The sequence below is a fragment of the Bos javanicus genome, chromosome 10 (assembly GCF_032452875.1).
Source record: "Bos javanicus breed banteng chromosome 10, ARS-OSU_banteng_1.0, whole genome shotgun sequence".
Lineage (NCBI taxonomy): Eukaryota > Metazoa > Chordata > Mammalia > Artiodactyla > Bovidae > Bos > Bos javanicus.
In genome coordinates, this window is record NC_083877.1 from 29,658,145 (window position 1) to 29,678,055 (window position 19,911).

Here is a 19,911-nt window from a genome sequence, read left to right on the forward strand (position 1 = left end):
TTTTCCTCAGAAAAGATTCCCAGAAGTCAAATTACTGGGTCAAAGGCTATAAATATTTTTATGACTCTTTATATTATATTGCCAAGCTGTTTTCCAGAAAGGAGGTACCAATTTATAAAATATCAACAAAATCTGAGAATTCTATATTTATACATCTTAACCAGTATTGGGTTTTACAAAAATAAAGTTTTATGTTTTCTTTGCTAATTTTAAAGGCTTTTAGAAAAAGTACTGTTTCCTTTTGAATGTCTTTGATTTCTAGCTCAGTCGATTTTTTTCCATGTTTGTTTACCCGATTTAATTTCTTTTCTGTGAGTTGTCTGTTTATGCTCTTGGAATTTTAGTGTTTCTCTTATCAACTTTCAAGGACATTTTACATAATAAAGGTATCAAGTCTTTGGCCATTACATTTCCTGCCAACACTTTCCATGTTGTCTGACTGACTTCTGGATATATTTGTAATAGTTTGCTAACATACGTTTTTAAAACTTATGTAGGTTTGTTGTTGTTATCCTTCAAGATCTCCTCTCACCTTCTAAACTTACTAAACTATTGGCCCTTCGCAAAGGTATTATCAGTATTTAGATATTTCAGTTTTCTATTTTTAAAATTAACTCTTTGGTACAGCCACTGTTGAGGTTCCTGAAAAAATGAAAACCAGAACTGCCATGTGATCGAGCAATTCAACTCCTGGGTATTTATCCAAAGAAAATGAAAACACTAATTCAAAAAGAAATATGCAGTCCAATATTCATTGCAGCATTATTTACAATAGCCAAGATATGAAAGCAACTGAATGAATCAACAGATGAATGGATAAAGAAGATGTGTGTGTGTATATACGTGTGTATATATATATAGAGAGAGAGAGAGAGAGAGAGAGAACGTCAGTCAGTGGAATATTACTCAGCCATATGACAACATAGATGCACCCGGAGGGTATTAAACTAAGTGAAATCCTATATGCTCTCACCTATATATGATATCTCAGAAACAAAACAAATGAAAAAAATAACAAAATAGAAACAGATTCAGATACAGAGAGCAAACTAATAGTTGCCAGAGGGGAATGGGGGTGGCAAGGGGTTGAATGAAAGTAGAGGAAGGGAATCACACAGACTGCAGTTATAAAATAAGTCAAAGGTATGCAATATACAGCACACGGAATACAGTCAATAGCATTGTAATCAATTTGTATGGCATGTAATCTATGAAGATATGGAATCACTAGGTTGTGCACCTGAAACTAATATAATATTGCAAGTCAACTATACTTCCAAAAAAAGAAAAAAGTTAACTCTGATATATATACACTGTGTGTTTTAGGGCATGTAAAATAATTAACCAATTACCCTATCAGCACTTGCTCAGTGATTCTGTCCTTCTCTACATATTTCATCCCTTCAACAAATATTTAGTTGCCCCGTAGATACCAAGCCTGCTCTGAACACCAAGGCACAGCAGTGAATAAGAACAAGTACGTTCATGTTGTATAACTTGCTTTACTTAAATATCCTGCTTGTGCTCCGTCGCTCAGTCATGTCTGACTCTTTGCGACCCTATGGACTGTAGCCTGCTAGGCTCCTCAGTGCGTGGGATTCTCCAGGCAGGAATACTGGAGTGGGTTGCCATTTCCTTCTCTAGGGGATTTTCCCAGCCCTGGGATCGAATTCTGTCTCCTGCACCTCTTGCATTGGAAGGCAGATTCTTTACCTCTGCACCACCCAGGAAGCCCCTTCCTTAAATATAATGTATGTCAATTTCCAGACTCTTATATAACCCATAAATACCTAAATATAGCCAATTATCCAACAGTATTAATCACATTCTTTTATGACCTTATTCATATTTTATCTATCATAATCTGGTGGCTGTGTTAAAATTTATTACTACCAATAAGTGTCTGTCAGTATCTTTTATTTCTTATTGTTTCTGCTTTAGCATTTTGATGCTATGCTAATTGCTATGTCCAAGAGTATAAATTCTTCATTTTAATTGTCATTAACTGGTAAAATTAACAATTGACAAATCATATCTTGACACATATTTCTGCTATTAGCCTTGCCAGTTTCATTCTGCTGTTTTGTTCGGTGAACCTTTGATCATTTTATTTTTAAACTTTCTGTATCTCTATGAAGATTTTTCCAATTCATACTGAGGTGCCTGCCTTCAGAGACATTCTAGAAATTCACATTTATTATCTCACATTAACCCAAGAAAGACCCACAAAAATTTAGAGAGACAGACCAGTATGCTTGGTATTGATATATCTGAGGCTTTATACCATCTTGGCATTAGAGTCACCTTGGTGATTGCTATAGGGCATGCCTTCTGGTGTGTCCATACATGTCTCAACTTTTGAAAGCACCCTAGGCTTAAGTGCCAGGAATTATCCAACTTGGCTTCAGGGAGATGCATGTCTTAATGCTCCACTAGTAATTAATGAAGGAAGCAAACACAGTTTCCTTTCTGGAAGGCCTGCCAAGGCTCTGTTTACCTCTGTGCACCAGTGCCATTAGAATGAATGGCACACTTGTTAGGGAGCAACAGATGTTTAGCACCAGGCAGATATAACACAGGCTCTTTTAAAACTGCATTTAATTACATCAAATCAAGAAATACTCACTGAGCAACTATGAGAGTTAGATGGAAATTTAAAAAAAAAAAATTCTATCTTTTGCACCTGGATGGGTGGAGGGGAGTTTGGGGAAGAAGGGATACATATATATGTATGGCTGAATCCCTTTGCTCTTCAACTGGAACTATCACAACATTGTTAATCGACTATACCACAGTACAAAATAAAAAAAAAAAATTTTAATGCTATCCTTTGTTCTCCAAGAGCTTGAATTTTATAGATAAGAAAGTGAAAGTGTTAGTTGTTCAGCTGTGTCTGACTCTTTGTGACCCCACGGACTGTAGCCTGCCAGGCTCCTCTGTCCATGGAATTCTCTAGGCAAGAATACTAGAGTTGGTTGCCATTCCCTTGTCCAAGAAATCTTCCCAACCCAGGGATAAAACCTGGGTTGATCAAACCCAGGTCTCCCACATCTCGCAGGCAGATTCTTTACTACCTGAGCCATCAGGGAAGCCAGCCAAGAAAACTAACCACGTATAGAAAATAACTAGAAAATTATATACTTGAGTATACAATCAAATGCTAGTTAACTGGTTCAGTATAATGTTTAGATTATGCTGTTCTATTTTGCGCCTGAAACCAAGTCAATCAAACTGTTAGGATGCCATGGATACTATCTGATCCATTTGTCTCTAAAAACCAAACATATTTTAAAATTATTATTCAGTCAGCTTAAAAAAATATTTCTTGAGTATATATGACCATCAAGACATGGACTAGAGGGTCAATGATGAACCAGGTAAATATGACCCCTGCTCTTACAGAGTTTACAGTTTTGTAAGGGATACATAATGAAACACACATTTAATGATACAAGTGAACTTACTTACAAAACAGAAGTAGACTCACACACATGGAAAACAAACTAACAGTGACCAAGAGGGAGAGCAGGAGGAGGGGAGAGAGGAATTAGGAATTTGGGATTAACACATACGCACTACAGTATGTAAAATAGGTACACCACGAGGACCTACGCTATAGCACAAGAAACTATGCTCAATATTTTGTAATAACCTGTAATAGAAAGGAATCTGAAAAAGTGTGTGCGTGTGTGTGTGTATATATATATATATATATATATATATATATATATATATATATATACATGCTGCTCCTAAGTCGCTTCAGTCGTGTCTGACTCTGTGCGACCCCATAGACGGAAGCCCACCAGGCTCCCCCATCCCTGGGATTGTCCAGGCAAGAACACTGGAGTGGGTTGCCATTTCCTTCTCCAATGCATGAAAGTGAAAAGTGAAAGCGAAGTTGCTCAGTCGTGTCCGACTCTTCGAGACCCCATGGACTGCAGCCTACCAGGCTCCTCCGTCCATGGGATTTTCCAGGCAAGAGTACTGGAGTGGGGTGCCATTGCCTTCTCTGATATATATATATAACTGAATCACTTTGCTGTACACTTGAACCTAACGCAACGTTGCAAATTAACTATACCTCAATAAAAAGAAAGGAAATACATTGAAGATGCGGAGTTATGATGTGACAGGGTTACAGTGAGGTGTCACAGGTATGCAGAGAAGCAATATCTAACCTAGATCTACGACGTGAAGGATTGCCTGCAAGAAGCAACGTACCAATGATTATGCTCTGGGCCATAGAAAATACAAATGTGAAAGACAGGATTCCTGCTGCCTACTTAGTTATTCATTCTAGTTGGTTGTTTAGCACCAAAACAACAAGCCAGTGGTCCATGATAAGATACATTCCTTGATAAAATTCATTATGGTATTATAAATGATGTGGAAATTCAGGAAATAGGGAACCTTCCAGGAAAACTTCCATGGAAGAGGTGACACGTGAGTTGAAGCAGGAAAGGCAGGATCCATCCTTATTGGTAGTGAAGGAAAAGCCACACGTAGGGCACAGAGGTAGGTGAGAGCAAGGAATATTTGAGCATCTGTGATGAGCACTGCTTGGAAGGGAGGAGCTAGATAGAAGGGGAGACAGCCAACACCAAGCAGAAAATTATGAAGTGATATAATAACAAACAGCAACCAAAGCTGTATGGGAAGAAGAGTGATATAATAATAGGATGTTGTGTAGAGCATTAATTTATCGATAGTTTAAAACCCTCTTTCCCACCAAGGGTGCACATCAGAATCACTTGTGGAATTTTTAAAAATCCCAGCCCTCTACCCCAGATCCACTGTACTCAAGCATCTTTCTGAAGGCCACTGTACAAAGGTTGACCGGAGGGAAGTTAAGAAGCCTTCATAACACACTACTGCTGACACTCAGGGGAGAGGTGACACAGATTGGGGTGGAGCAGCCACAACACAAGCAGAAATAAGAGAAATCTCAAACAGTACAGAAGGGAGAGATGAGTCAAGAGTCCATGCGCCACTGACAGGTGAGGAGGGGATCTGGCTGCTCACTGCCCAAAAGCAATAAACATGCCAGGTTGGTGGAAAGGGAAGTTTGCTTCATTTCAGATGCTGGCAACCAGGGGTGGGGGCTGGGGGCGGGACATCTGTCCAAAGGCCGACTGCCCCCCAACTGGCAACTAGTGGGGCACGAGCTTTGACAGACAGAAGGAGGGGGCTACATGCAGAAACAGCACAGTCATCTCTGATCTGACAGTCATCTTCAAATTGGTCATCGGTGCTCTGACCAGTGTCATCTTGATTGCTTCAGGGACAGTTAACCTTCAGTTCCAGGGTCCATTTGTTCCCATTTCTTTGAGGCCAGCTCCTAGAATTGTAGCAACTCATGTCCTGGGTACAGTCTGGTCATCATGTAGTTAACTTCTCCACCTGATGTTTTAGTATCTATAAGACAGCTCACAGGATATGGCTCAGAATATTATCTACAGCCCTTGAGAAAGAAATAAAGGTCCTTGACTATGCTGAATGACTACGTTATTATTATTTGGTCTCCGTTGACTGTTTTCCTTTGTTTCTGCAAGTTCTCATTTCTCTGATTAAACTTATCCCTTGACTAAAGTTTTCCACAGACAAAAGGCAGGCAGAGGTCATGGTGGGGGTGGGGTGGTGGGAGGGACCATGGGGGTCCTGCTCCATTTCACATGAAGTTTCCAAAATCTAGAGGCCCCTTTATTTGGGAAAATAATGCCATTGGTTAAAGATGGGATCTTTCACTACAGCTTTTAAATTATTTCAGGCAATTAATTAATTAATTCTATCTGGTGATGATGCTTTATTTATCTGTTTCCATCATGGCCATATCACTCCACAAATGTCTCTAGAATAGATTGAAAATATTTCATTCTTGCCAAATAAATGTTAAGCCCTTTTGCTTCTATGAACAGCAACTTCGGAATATGACCTTACCTCTTCTTGATACTTTGGGACTATTATTGGGAATATCCGTGACTCTACAGTGCTGTAGCAGTGTGTTCTCAGAGCATTAAAATGTATACAGTAATACAACTGTAATAAGTGGTCCCAGCTGCTAGGGCTTTTAAAGTTCTTTGTCTTCTCCTTCTTTGTAAGCTATTAATCCTAGTCATCCTCAATCCTTTTCATAATAAAGTACAGTGCATAAATAAATAGCGGGTCTAGGTCCTGCAAGTCTTGTCTTCTAATTTGCTTTACCACACACATATGCATGACTTGAGGATCCTGTCAAAATGTAGACTCTGCTCAACAAACGAGGGACGGACCTGACACTGCATTTCCAACAAGCCCCCAGGTGATGTTGATGCTATTGCTCCATTAACCATACATTCAGTATCAAGGGCTAGAAAAGGAGAGCCAGACTTACTCAAATTAGATGCAAACTAAGAGTACATTAGCACCGAGAACCTTGGCATGACCATCTTGGTTCGTGGAGTTTGTGACATTCAGTGTGGCCGCTGAGAGGCTTTTTGAAAGTCACTTAAGGTTTCAGATAAGGGAACTATAACTAGCTGAAGTCCCTTTACAGATGGTTTTATTCCACTTATAGAGGCACTCTCACACATTTCACAAGAAAAGGAGCCCACTGCACCCTTCTTCATTCAAACTAATCCTGTAGGGACTGGAAGCAAAGACCTCGCTCATGAAGCATGAAGGTATGTTCTCGTGGAATAAGCAATGTCCTCTCAGGGAATAAGTGGAGCCCCACAGGTCACCCCATGATGCAAGAGCTGGGGTCCGAGGGGGATGGTTTTGATAGACGTCAAGTTTGGTCAGAAATGAAGACAATAAACAGGGACTGCACCACTCCCCTGCCTTTTTGTAACATTATGGTTTCAATTGTTTCAGACTACTTTAATATCTTTATTAAAAACTTTTAGTGAGGTCAGTAGGACAAGAGTTACTACTCATAACTGTGAGCAGTGAGTCCTGGGAGACCTTTACTTGCCTAAAGCTGCTCAGCCAGTCAGTGCTATTTGCAGCCTGGGATCCCAGGGCTGTTTCCATGCCCCCATGGGGCCTCAGGCAGCCCATCTGGACCCTTTGCAAAGATTAGCTGGAGAGCAATCATTGGTAGAATGACCTGTCGGCATAAAAGAGGCCTCTCTCATATTTTCTATCTCACTCTGAGGCTCCAGAGTGTCAGCGACCAGTGGGGGTCGACATCCTACTCGAGCCAGGCACCAGCAGAATGACTCTGAGATGGGGTGCCAGCCACAGGCCTCACCATCGTGGTTCCTGCGTGTCTGAGTGCCAGCCTCATGCCAGAAGGTTTAGAGCAACCAGACACAGCCCCTGCCCTGCAGACTCTGCTTTGCAATCTGGTAACACCCTGACAAGCTCGCGGCCAGCAGTCTCACCCGCAGCCCCACGCTGGGGCCCCTGGGGAGCCATGCGACTGGGCAATAAAGGAGAATTGTGGTGGGGCAGCCTGGTGCCAAGGAGCCAGTCACCCACCTCATAAAGAGGGAGTTCCGTGAGGAGAGTCTGGCAGGCAGCGGGCACACTCGCCTGAATACCAGCCATTCAGCTGAAGGGAAGGCATCCAGCAGTTTTCACTTATGTTACCACAAACAGCAGACGCTAAAAATACCCTGCGGTCTGGGCCTTCATTCCTCCGCGTGTCTCCATACATCATTTATAAAGCAATGACCAGCTTTCCTTTTGTTCACAGTCTGGGAGACTGAAGCAGTCAGGTGATTCCAATGAGTGTAGCCCTCCTGTGTTTCTCCCTTCAAAGGTGCAAAGGAGGGGGCAGCAGAGAAAGAGGAGAGAAAGTGGAGACAACAAAGGCCCCGGCGGGGCTGACATTTCTGAGGTGTAAGTGCTCAGTCGTGTCTGACTCTTTGCAACCCTATGGCTTGTGGCCCGCCAGGCTCCTCTGTCCATGGGACTTCCCAGGCAAGAATACTGAAATGGGTTGCCACTTCCTCCTCCAGGGGATCTTCCCCACCCAGGGATGGAACCCACCTCTCCTGCACTGGCAGATGGATTCTTTACCATTGAGTCACCTGGGCATTCTCCCCCAGGAGCTGAGGAAGAAGGTAAAGTGAGGCGGGCAGGGTGCCTGAGAGTGGTTTCTGAGGCTGCAGAGCAGGTGTGGACCCTGTGACAGGGCAGTACCGGCTGGACGTGAGGGGACCCAGGGGGCCTTAATGAGGAAGGGCTGGCTGGCCCTGAAGGTTTGTGGTGTTTACCTCACAACCTGTAAACACACACACTTTTACAAAAAGTGCCATCCCTTCTCAACTTGGAGGACGCTAGGCAGGCCTTGGGGATGTGGTGGGCTTGGTTCCAGACCACCGCCATCAAGTAAATATCACAATGAAACCAGTCACACAAATGTTTTGGTTTCCCAGTGCATATAAAAGTGATGTTCACACCGTACTGTAGTCTATTAGGTGTGCAAAGCATATGTCTAAAAAAACAATGTACATACCTTCATTAGGAAGATACATACATTCTTACTATGTATCATGGATCTTCTCTGCTGTGTATCTGAAACTATCACAACATTGTTAGCCAGCTATACTCCAATACAAAATTAAAAAAAAAAAAAAAACTGGTATCAGGGCTGCTGCTGCTAAGTCGCTTCAGTCGTGTCCAACTCTGTGCGACCCCATAGACAGCAGCCCACCAGGCTCCCCGTCCCTGGGATTCTCCACTGGAGTGGGTATCAGGGCACATTTGAAAAAAAAAAAAAAAAGACATTTTTATTATAAAATGCCAACCATCATCAGAGCCTCCAGAAAGTCATAGTGGTCAAAAAGATCACTGTACTAAATATGATAATGAAAAAGCTTCTAGTAGTGTAAATCCAGTATTCTTGGGCTTTCCTTGTGGTTTAGCTGGTAGAGAATCCACCTGCAATGGAGGAGACCTGGGTTTGATCCCTGGGTTGGGAAGATCCCCTGGAGAAGGGAGAGGCTACCCACTCCAGTATTCTGGCCTGGAGAATCGAATGGACTATAGAGTCGGACACGACTGAGCGACTTTCACTTTCCCTTTCAGTGTGACAGTCACCAAAATGTGACAGAGACAAGAAAAGAGCAAATGCTGTTGGGAAAATGGTGCTGATCGGCTTGTTCAATGCAGGGTTGCTACAAACCTTCAATTTGTTTAAAAAAAAAAAAAAGTAAAACAAAACCCTGCATCGTTTGTGCAGAGCAATAAAGTGAGAATGCCTGTAATCTGTCACTTCCTATACAATCATGCCTGGGTTTCTCAGCATAGCATTCAGGCAGTTTCAATGCACAGGACTGTCTGTACTAGAGCAAAGAGTAGAAGCAAGGAGAAAGGGCTGGAAAGAAACAACTTAGCCCTTATTAAAGAGGGGAAACACCTGAAAGAAATGGCCAACTTAAGGGGTGGGATTTAAAAAATTTTTAATGTCTAACCTTTGTTTCTTCTTCCTTCAAACCCAGTAATTTCAGTGGGCTCAAAGGAAGAAATGAAAATGATTAAGAGTAGTTTCTGCAGACTCACATAGAGGCATGGAGAACAGACTTGCGGTTGCCAAGGGGGGAGAGCAGTAGGGGAGAGAAGAACTGGGAGTCTGGGGTTAGCAGATGCAAGCTATTATATACAGGAAGGGTAAACAACAAGGTCCTACTGTGTACCACAGAGAACTATACCCAATATCTTATGAGAAAACCAAAATGGAAAAGAATATGGAAAAGAAAATAGATTTATATGCATAACTGAATCACTTTGCTGTACAAAAATGAATACAATATTGATTTATAATATTTACTGTATTTATTTACACTTTAATAAATTTTTTAAAGTAGTTTCTGTAAATATCCATTCTCAAAATTGACTCTGTGCATTAAAGCCTTTTTTGCCTTGATTCCTGGTGAGAAATGAGAGTCCTAAAGGTCAAATGTAGTTGTGAAAAGTAACTAATTTTCATTTACTGAGGATCCACAGACAAGCCTGGGTAAAGAATATGCCTGCAATGCAGGAGACAGAGGAGATGCAGGTTCAGTCTCTGGGTTGGAAAGATCCCCTGGAGAAGGAAATGACAACCCCACCCAGTATTCTTGCCTGAAAGATCCCATAATCAGAGGGGACTGCTGGGTTACAGTCCATGGAGTCGCAAAGAGTCGGACATGATTGAGTGACTTCACTTTCACTCTTCACTTTCATGCATTGGAGAAGGAAATGGCAACCCACTCCAGTGTTCTTGCCTGGAGAATCCCAGGGATGGGGGAGCCTGGTGGGCTGCCGTCTATGGGGTTGCACAGAGTCGGACACAACTGAAGCGACTTAGCAGCAGCAGCAGAGCGACTAGGCACACATGCACACAAAAAGAACACCTTATATATTAAGAAACTTTATAGCTTCCCTTTGTTCAGGTTCAAATCCACATGTTGTCAGGCATCTGATGATATCCCAAACCCTTTTTAACTTGGGCATAAGATGCTAAATGCATAACTAAGTGCCTGGAATGTAATGAGCACTCAATAAATGTAAACTCCTTCCATTATCCAATCAATATTTCCTAATAGCACAATTAACAGAGGCCAGATTCACGATCCTACATATTTTTCATTCTGATGCCCACAGTTCTGTACCTGGGGCAGTTAGCAACAAGGGCTCAAAAACAGCTGAACTCTTTATTATTAAACAGTAGTGCATCCTCGTTCACTTAAAACTAAAAAATTAATGCTTGAACTCACTTCACTCATTGTTTTCAAGCACACCGCCCCCTCCCCAACCAGGCGGCATCAACTCTTTCTCAAGGATTTGCTATCCAGTTATAGGAAACAAAACATGTCCACATAAATACACACCTAATTTAAGTGCCAGTTTCATGGAACAGACCATGAGCACTGTGGGAGAAAAGAAAGACGCACCCTAGGATGAGAAAATAGCCTCTAATCATGTACAATTAGCGATGGATGCTATGTCTTCAATTCTCCTCCTCCCTAGTAATGGAATTCAGTTTAAGCTGTTTAGAATGGTGAGGACTTATGTTGCAATATTCACATTCTCTAAACTCATGACAAGTGACCCCAAAGCACACAACATTTGGTAATTGAGAAAAACAAAGGAATGATTCTATCTATGCTGAATTGGCTTATTCATTGATTTGCCCCAGGGCAGGGGGCTAGTCCAGGCGGCTTGCTAAAGCTATCCTAATGCTCTGAGTGTGAGCCCGATTCCTCAACAGGGACTTCCCCACGTAGCCAGCGTCCCTGGAAAATGCACTCCATTTTGCTGGCATCATCCTATATGTGCTGGAGAGATTTGAATTGAGTTGCGCCTGCTGGCAAGGAAGCAAAAATAGAACTCACTGTTCAGATATTTTGTCTTGAAAGGCATTTGTTTTCATTCCTTTTCTTTCTTCTGCTTGCTCCTTCATCCTAGGAGCTAAGAATCTCAGGTTCCTTTGGGACCAAAGGCAACATTATCAGCATCTACTCAGAGGCACGCAAACAGTGAAGGCAGAAACTCGGAGTCGAAATGCAGTGCATTTGTAGCTTTCACATGTCCATATGGTCCCAATTTAGGATCACAAGCAGAGTTGTTTATTTTAGAAAAGCTTTTTAGTTCACTTTTAAGGTATTTTGCTTAGGCATTGCTTGCTTTTCAAAAGGAGAAAATGTGTATTTTTTTCCAAAGTGGTGTTTGTTTTGGCTGTTTACTCATTTGCAAAAGTTCAAATTCTATTCTGTGAATTTAACTCATTTGCCTGCAGCCGCCACAAGCCCCGCCCCTTCCCAACATGTACACCTCAAACCCCAAATTAAAGTAAAATGCATTAATTTGAAAATGAGGCATTTTCAGGATAGCTGTGAATTTTGTGGGTTTTGAAAAAATCGTTTTAACAGGTAATTTACATTGTAGCATTTCCAGTCCCTTCATGTAAATTTATTTGCTGCCTGAAATGAAGTCTCTATTTGGCAATTTGTATGGAGACCAGGTATGTTTTTGTACTGAGGTTAGAGCCAATTTGGGGTCATTTAAAACCTGTAGTCTGTGATTCTTGCTGAAATTATGTGACTTGATTGGGAGGTAGTGGAGCTTAAGTTAAGGTATCAACTAATGTTGAAAAAATAGTGGGACATATAAACAAAACTGGTCCTATCACTTCATGGCAAATGGATGGAGCAAAAGTGGAAACAGTGACAGATTTTATTTTCTCAGGATTCAAAATCACAGCAGATGGTGACTGCAGCCACGAAATTAAGATACTTGCTCCTTGGAAGAAAAGCTATGACAAATCTAGACAGTGTATTACAAAGCAGAGACATCACTTTGCCGACAATGGTCCATATAGTTAAAGCTATGATTTTTCTAGGAATCATGTATGGATATGAGAGTTGGACCATAAGGAAGGCTGAGCACTGAAGATGTGATGCTTTCAAATTGTTCTCTTGAAGACTCTTGAAGAGTCCCTTGGACTGCAAAGAGATCAAATCAGTCAATCCTAAAGGAAATCAACCCTGAATATTCAGTGGAAAGACTGATGCTGAAGCTGACGCTATAATATTTTGGCCACCTGATGCAAAGAGCCGACTCATTGGAAAAGACCCTGATGCTGGGAAAGATTGAGGCCAGGAGAAGAAGGGGGTGCAAAAGGATGAGATGATTGGATGACATCATTGACACAATGGACATGAGTTTGAGCAAACTCTGGTAAATAGTGAAGGACAGGGAAGCCTGGGGTGCTACAGTCCATGGGGGTGCAGAGTTGGACATGACTTAGCGACTGAACAACAACAACACAAAATTGGAGTAGGGATGGGTATTAGGTGAGGATATTGGTTTAAAAAAAAAAAAGGCAAACTATGAACTTGGAGCCTCCAGCACCTGGTTCCACCTAGAGTCCTGTTGTCTCCAATTACTCAAAGCTCCCAACTACATCTTCCTTTCTGAAACTTCACTTACTGAAGACATCCTCTGTCCAAAATCCGGGCCCCACATCTCCGTTCTTAGTGATGTGACAAGTCCTGGGTGTCATTTCTGTGGGTGAGGTCTCTAATGAGTATGAATTAACACATGGTACTCTGCTCCTGTATAACATTTTTGCACATTATAGAATTCCTGGGATAATTATTTTAACTTAAGTTCATGACTTCACTAACAGGAGTTCCCGGCCCCCTGGGGTACCAGCCAAAGAAACAAGCAGGCTATGTCAGGTTCTCAGGTCAGGAGAAAGGGCAATGGCAGTGATGATCTAGGTAGGCAGGCAGAAATCAATGTAAGGAAGACCTCAGAGGCCAAACCAGAACCAAGGAAATGGCTACAACATTCACAGTTAGAGACTGAGCACCCAAGGAAATAGCTTCCAACACAAAAGAAAATAAGGGATGTCTGAAAGTGAAGCAAAAGTGTTATTCATTCAGTCATGTCCAACTCCTTGTGACCCTATGAACTGTAGCCCACAAGGCTCCTCTGTCCATGGAATCCTCCAGGCAAGAATACTGGAGCGGGTTGCCATTTCCTTCTCCAGGGGATCTTCCCCACCCAGGGATCAAACCTGGGTCTCCTACCTTGCAGGTAAATTCTTTACCGTCTGAGCCACCAGGGAAGGATGTCTGCAGAAGCATAAAATAGGGAAGCACTGAATGGATGAGCCAATAGGTGAAATCAACAGCAAGTCCTCATGATCAAAGAGGTGGTCCTCTGCCCCAGACTTAAGCTCTTTGATAAAGCAGGAGTGTTACAGGGGAAGCAGGCCACTGGGAACAGACTGAGAAGGAAGTGTGAATAAGGGGCAGCAGAGACCATGATGGGTCCATTCTGAATGGGATGGAGATGGGAGAGGTGATAGGGCTTGGCACTCCACTTGCTTGGAGTCGTCAACTTTCTGAGGTTCTGCACTGGCCAGAGGAGCAGCAACCTGGCTCAGGAATCTAATCATTTCATATGGCAGCCCCCTTGTCAGTAGATTAAGACAGAGGAACTGAATTGGGGTCAGAGAAGGCTTTTGGGCCATGACGAAGAACACTCCCACTTAGTCTTACTAATCGGTACCTGCATGATATAGTCCCTATTTCCCTTTCTCCATCCAAAGCTGCCGTAAGTAACTAAGCATTTTTATAAAGAGCTAGCATAAGCATTTGTTTTGGACAAACAGTGATCTCTTCGCAGGACATTCTTTTCTGAGTTTCTAAGCAGCTGTTACCTTTTTTCTTTCTTTTTATTGTTTCTGAATTCTAGCCTCGGGAGGAGAGGGCAGGTGGTATGTGTGTTGGAGGAAGGAGGGACACTTGGACTAAATCTCCTGCAAACGTTCCGTATATAGTGTTTCTGATCTGTAGTCTTCCTATCTCACACAAATATTCCCAACTTCTTCCTTTTGTATCCATGTAATCTCTTCCTGGCAATAGTTAAGAATAAAACCACATCCTCACATACTACCGATGGGAATGTATCAATACCAGGAGGCAGCTGCTTTGGGAAACAATCTGGCAGCTTCTCAAACAGTTCCACAGAGCTATCCTATGACCCAACTGTTCCAGGTCTAGGTATTGATATATACCCGACAGAAATGAAAACATATCCCCCCACAAAAGCTTGTACTCAATGTTCAGAGAGACGTTAATCCATAATAGCTAAAAAATAGAAATTTAAACTAAGTGTCAATTTAAAATATAATATGACAACATCAAAACCAATAAAAAATGCTTAGCTACTTATTCTATCTTCATTACTTAGTATAAATTAAGTGCCAAGTGCCATACCCAGAGCCAGGGCCCCCTGGCATGCTGGAGGAGACACGAAGTTGATTGTCACAAAGTGTGTGGAAATGGAAGCAGCTCCCACCACGGAGGACACAAGAGAGACATAAGCCATGCAACACTGAAATCATAGATCACAAGTTCCTTCTGAACCTTAGAAACGGCAGTCTTTCTTACCCACACATGGTCCCGAGAGTGAAGAAAGCATAATTCAAATTCATTCATAAACCCAGACTTACATTTTAAAATAGCCTTAAAAAACAATTAAAAAAATTTTGAAATGGCTTCAACCTCCCCACCCACTCTACTAACCAAAATTTTAACTAGAACTACTGATGAGAAACAAATTTCACAGCCCCTCCTTTACTTGCAATAGTAGATAGCAGTGCTGTACCACAGAAATATGATGAAAGCTACATAGTTAATTTTAAATTGTCTAGTAGCCTTATTTCAAAAAAATAAAGAACAGATGAAGCTTAATTTTAAAAAATGTATCCCAATAAATGCAAATTGCTATCATTTCATAAATAAGAAGGGCTGATGAGATATTTTGCATTCTTTTATTTATTTATGGTATTGCCTTCAAAATCTGGTGTGTGGCTTATATTTAGAGTATATCACAATTCAAACCAGGCATCTGTCAAGTGTGTGGCAGCCACCTGTGGCTGGGGTCTACATGGACAGCTCAAGTTAGAGGAGGTGAGGTATGCTGTGCAAAAGTAGGGGCCCTGCAGTCTGCCTACCTGAGTTTGAATCTTGGCTCCTCATACTACTCTATGGCTTGATCTATAAAATGCGGATACAAATTATGTCAATTTTCAGAGGTTGGTATGAGGATAAAATAAAAAAGGATGGGGGAAGGGATAGTTATGGAGTTTGGGATGGATATGTACACACCGTTGTATTTAGAATGGAGCTCTGCTCAATGTTATGTGGCAGCCTGGATGGGAGGGGAGTTGAGGGGAAAATGGATACATGTGTGTGTGTGGCTGAGTCTCTTTGCTGTACACCTGAAACTGGCATAACATTGTTAATCAGCTACACCCCAATACAAAATAAAAAGTTTAAAAAATAAGATAATAGGATAATGAAATGCATAAATAACATAAATGAATAAATGAAAATAATAAAAAAACTTTTAAATTAAACATATTTTTTAAAAATAGTAAAATAAAATAATAAAGTAAAAAAATATAAAAATAAAATAGACTTTGTAAAGTTTTTGCAGGATCCTGGCAAATGTTAAGTGGTTGTCATTTTATAATGCATGCATGCCATACTTTAAAACTTATGTGATCCTGGACAAGATATCTTTACCTTTTAAAATATTCATTTTCCTTTTCTGTAAAACAGGGCTGATAGTAATGCTTCATTAAGAAGATTAACTGGTACAAACATAGGACTTAATAAACGTTCGTTTCTTTCCCCTTGGCTTCAGGTGTCACCAAACAGAGAAACAGCCAAAAGGCCAACAGAACAGCAACAGAGGTAACTGGCAGACTCGGTCGTCACAAGGGAACTGCAGGAAAACATCCAGATGGCTCCAACCTACCTCGGGCAGTTTGAGAGGGCCCACAAGACGCGTTTCTTTTCTGGTGCCTGTACTAGAAGCCGTCTGACAGCAAGCAGGCTCGCTGTTTCCTATGCTGATGGAGGATGGAGTTTCACCTTCTGTGCTGTGTCCCTATGTATGCCCAATTCAATAGACGGCCATTCAGTATTTTAAAGTTACAGCCTTGACTTGATCCTCTTGGTGTTAATAAGAAGAAAAACAAACTATTCGTGTGTTATAAAATTCAAAATCTCTAATGGTAATGGCTTTGACTGCTTTCCTACTCTGGGGTTTGTTTTTTTCATATTTAATGGCTTATACAAGATTTTGAGAAGGAAAACTTAAAAATTTTAATTAGAACCATATCCTAAATATCCTTCTGCTCCTCTGCATATTTGTTTATTTTTTCTTAGGATTGATTTGTTAAGAGTTTTGGAATTACCAGAGAAGAGCTTTTGAGGATGTTTGAAATCCATGATTCAAAACAGGGAGGGTCCCAAGAGTGATGGGATTGCTTATGACACCAGAAGGATCCAGCCATTCCTCTACCCAGGGGCTCAGAACCTTCCACCCTGCACTTCAAAATGTTGTAACTCCTCCCAAGGTTTTAATGTCCCTTCATGCTTTAATGTTCCAGAAGGCTTTTTTTTTTAATAATAAAACTGCCACAAGAATCACAGTGAGCTTTAGGTGACACCAAGGGCTCAGCCATTCCTCCCACCAATAGAAAGGGAAATTCAGTAAGATGTGAACAGTGCTTGATTCTACCTAAAGGGATTCACATCTCTGACTCCCCATTTCTCCAGGGAAATCAATAAAACTAAGGGCAACAGTTAAAAAGTGAAATAAAACAAACATCACAAAACACCCTCCACTGACCTAGGCCCCCTCTTGACCCAGACATATCTCTATCACCATGTTCTTTCTCTCAGAAAGTGGCAAAACCCACACCTTTAAAAAAATACAGGCGTTAATGCTGATATGATCAATTAAATAAACAGAATTGAGTACAGATGTCTTACCAAAGGGCTTCCCAGGTGGCACTAGAGGTAAAGAACCCATCTGCCAATGCAGGAGACATAAGAGATACTGAGGAGGGCATAACAAATCACTCCAGTATTCTTGCCTCAAGAATCCCATGAGCAGAGAAGCCTGGCAGGCTACCACTCATAGGGTCACACAGGGTCAGACAGGACTGAAGTGACTTAGCATGCACGCACTTCTTACCAAAGTGGAAATAAATATCCTGAGAATCTTCACAGAGATTTTTCAGGATACTCATGTTATTCTAACAATCTCAATGGCATCAGGCACGTTTTAGGGAAAGGGGACCCTGATGGATGAATGTACTTTTAATTCATTTGAAGACAATGATTTTAGATTTAAGGGACTTTGCAGTGGCTTGGGAAGGGGTGCCCAACCACAGAGATGTCATTTAAATCATGAAAAGGTTTTCATTCAAAAACCCCAAGAGTTTCACTCATATTGATGTCTGTTCCCCATATGATGGAGGGAGAGGAACGACTGTGAAAGGAAGAAGGCTCTCTGAGACCAAAATTGAAGACACAAATAGAGGCTGAGATCCCGTAGGCATCCATCCCTGGCCCAGCCCACGGTTGGGAAGAAAGAGTGGTCTCGGGATTTATTATTATATACTTTGGAACTGCATATCCTGAGACTGTGGTCTCCTTACTGTACTTACACCTTACTTACTGTGAAGTGAAGTGAAGTGAAGTCGCTCAGTCGTGTCCGACTCTTTGCGACCCCATGCTCTGTAGCCTACTAGGCTTCTCCATCCATGGGATTTTCCAGGCAAGAGTACTGGAATGGGTTGCCATTTCCTTCTCCAGGGGATCTTCCTGACCCAGGGATTGAACCCAGGTCTCCCGCATTGCAGGTAGACTCTTTACTGTCTGAGCCACCAGGGAAGTTCCCGTTACTTACTGTACTTTCTCCTTACCGTAGCCTCTGTCCCCTTCAGTATTCTTTTTTTTTTTTTTTAATTTGGCCACACAGCTTGTAGGATCTCATTTCCCTGACCAGGGATTGAACCCAGGCCACAGCAGTAAAAGCCCAGAATCCCAACCACTAGGCCACCAGGGAATTCGCCCCCTTCAGTATTCTTTATGTACAGCAGCTACTCAAGATGTATTTGTTGATAGAATGGCCTCCATTTTGTGAGACTGGTGTAACTAAGTGGTTCAAAGCAGGATATATGTTATTATACAAATAAAAAAATTCTAGCAGGACACACATGACCAGGGATCTTGCTATAACTGTCCCTAGAGGTGAACTGACAGTGAAGTGAATGAAGCTGAAGATTCAAAGTCTTTCGTTTGCATAGACTGCTTCCAAGGCCCTGGACCTAATTTTGTAATTTGGTATTATTTGTCTTAAAGAGGGTTTCCAAATTACATAAGCTTCAGGCCTCACAAAGCTTAGATCTGTTCTGGGCTTGTTCTTAAAAGCCATCCATGAATGCCATCGTGAAGTTTTCATCTGCCATTATTTTAACTCCTACTTATCCAAGGCAAATATAAATCATCTAGCTCCGGAACCCTGGACAAATTAGGCCTGGTTTTCCTCACTTCTGAAAATGACAGGTGACTCAATAGGATTCCTCAGATCCCCAAAGAGAGAGATGTGAAGTGAGACGCAGTGGGGAAAGTAGGTGGCAGAGGACCCTGGCCCTCAGCTCCACTCCTGGCTGCACTGCTGTAGCTGGTACATCCGTCACCTCAGCAAGGAACTTCAGGACCAGTGTTCTCTACCATGAAACAAGACAGGTGGACAAGATGCTCTCTGAAGCCCCCTCTGGTCATGCGCTTCCCTAATCTAAGCCAGGGGCCACACCTCTCACCCACTCTCACCAGATGCTCACAACAGCTCCAGGGAGTATTTAGTGGAGAATTCTGGCAAGTTTCCGGCTTCTAATTCAGTGTTCTTTCTGCTATACCCCATTAAAGCTATTTGCCAGCCGAGCAGTATTTAAATAAGGCTGATGTCATTGTTTTTGATGGCCTTCAAAAATGCACTCTTGTCACGCCGAGTCAAAGATGACGCTCTGACATGAACCAGCCTTGTAGCATGCGGTTGTGGAGACCATAAGCGTGCAGCTCCCTTCCCACGAGAGGTGCTGGATTTGAAGCTGCAGCTAAAAGAGATGGTCTGCAGGAAAAGGTCATTTTGGTCTCATGCCTCCATATTCCAAAGCAGGTTTCTTTTTCTCCACTACTTGACTGCCCACTGCCGACAGCTAGATAATTATTGGAATCACCTAGGGCACCAAAAAAAAAAAAAAAATCCTCAGCAGCCTCAACTCCCCAGAAATACCAAATATAAATTCCTGGAGAAGTTGTTGGTTAGTTGCTAAGTTGTGTCCAACTCTTGCGACCCCATGGACAGTAGTCCACTGGGCTCCTCTGTCCATGGGATTTCCCAGGCAAGAATACTGGAGTGGGTTGCCATTTTCCTTCTCTAGTGGATCTTCCTGGTTCAGGGATCGAACCACATCTCCTGCATTGGCAGGCAGATTCTTTTCCACTGTACCACGTGGGAAGCCCTCGGGAGAGATTGGGAGCCAGGAATCTTTAGTTCCATAAGCTTCCCAGGTGATTCTGTTTATCTATCAAATGAGAATCTTGCTGTTGTCTGTCATTT

At 42.0% G+C, this 19,911-nt stretch overlaps 1 protein-coding gene and 1 long non-coding RNA gene across 7 annotated transcripts in view; one reads left to right on the top strand and one right to left on the bottom strand.

Moving 5' to 3' along the window:
• SCG5 (secretogranin V) overlaps positions 1-19,911 on the bottom strand; it is a 55,427-nt gene that overhangs the window by 18,462 nt on the left and 17,054 nt on the right. The window lies entirely within an intron of this gene.
• LOC133256010 (uncharacterized) lies at positions 7,379-16,508 on the top strand. Its single transcript, XR_009739075.1, has 3 exons — positions 7,379-7,825; positions 7,947-8,051; positions 16,138-16,508. It is a non-coding gene; the product is annotated as an uncharacterized LOC133256010 (long non-coding RNA).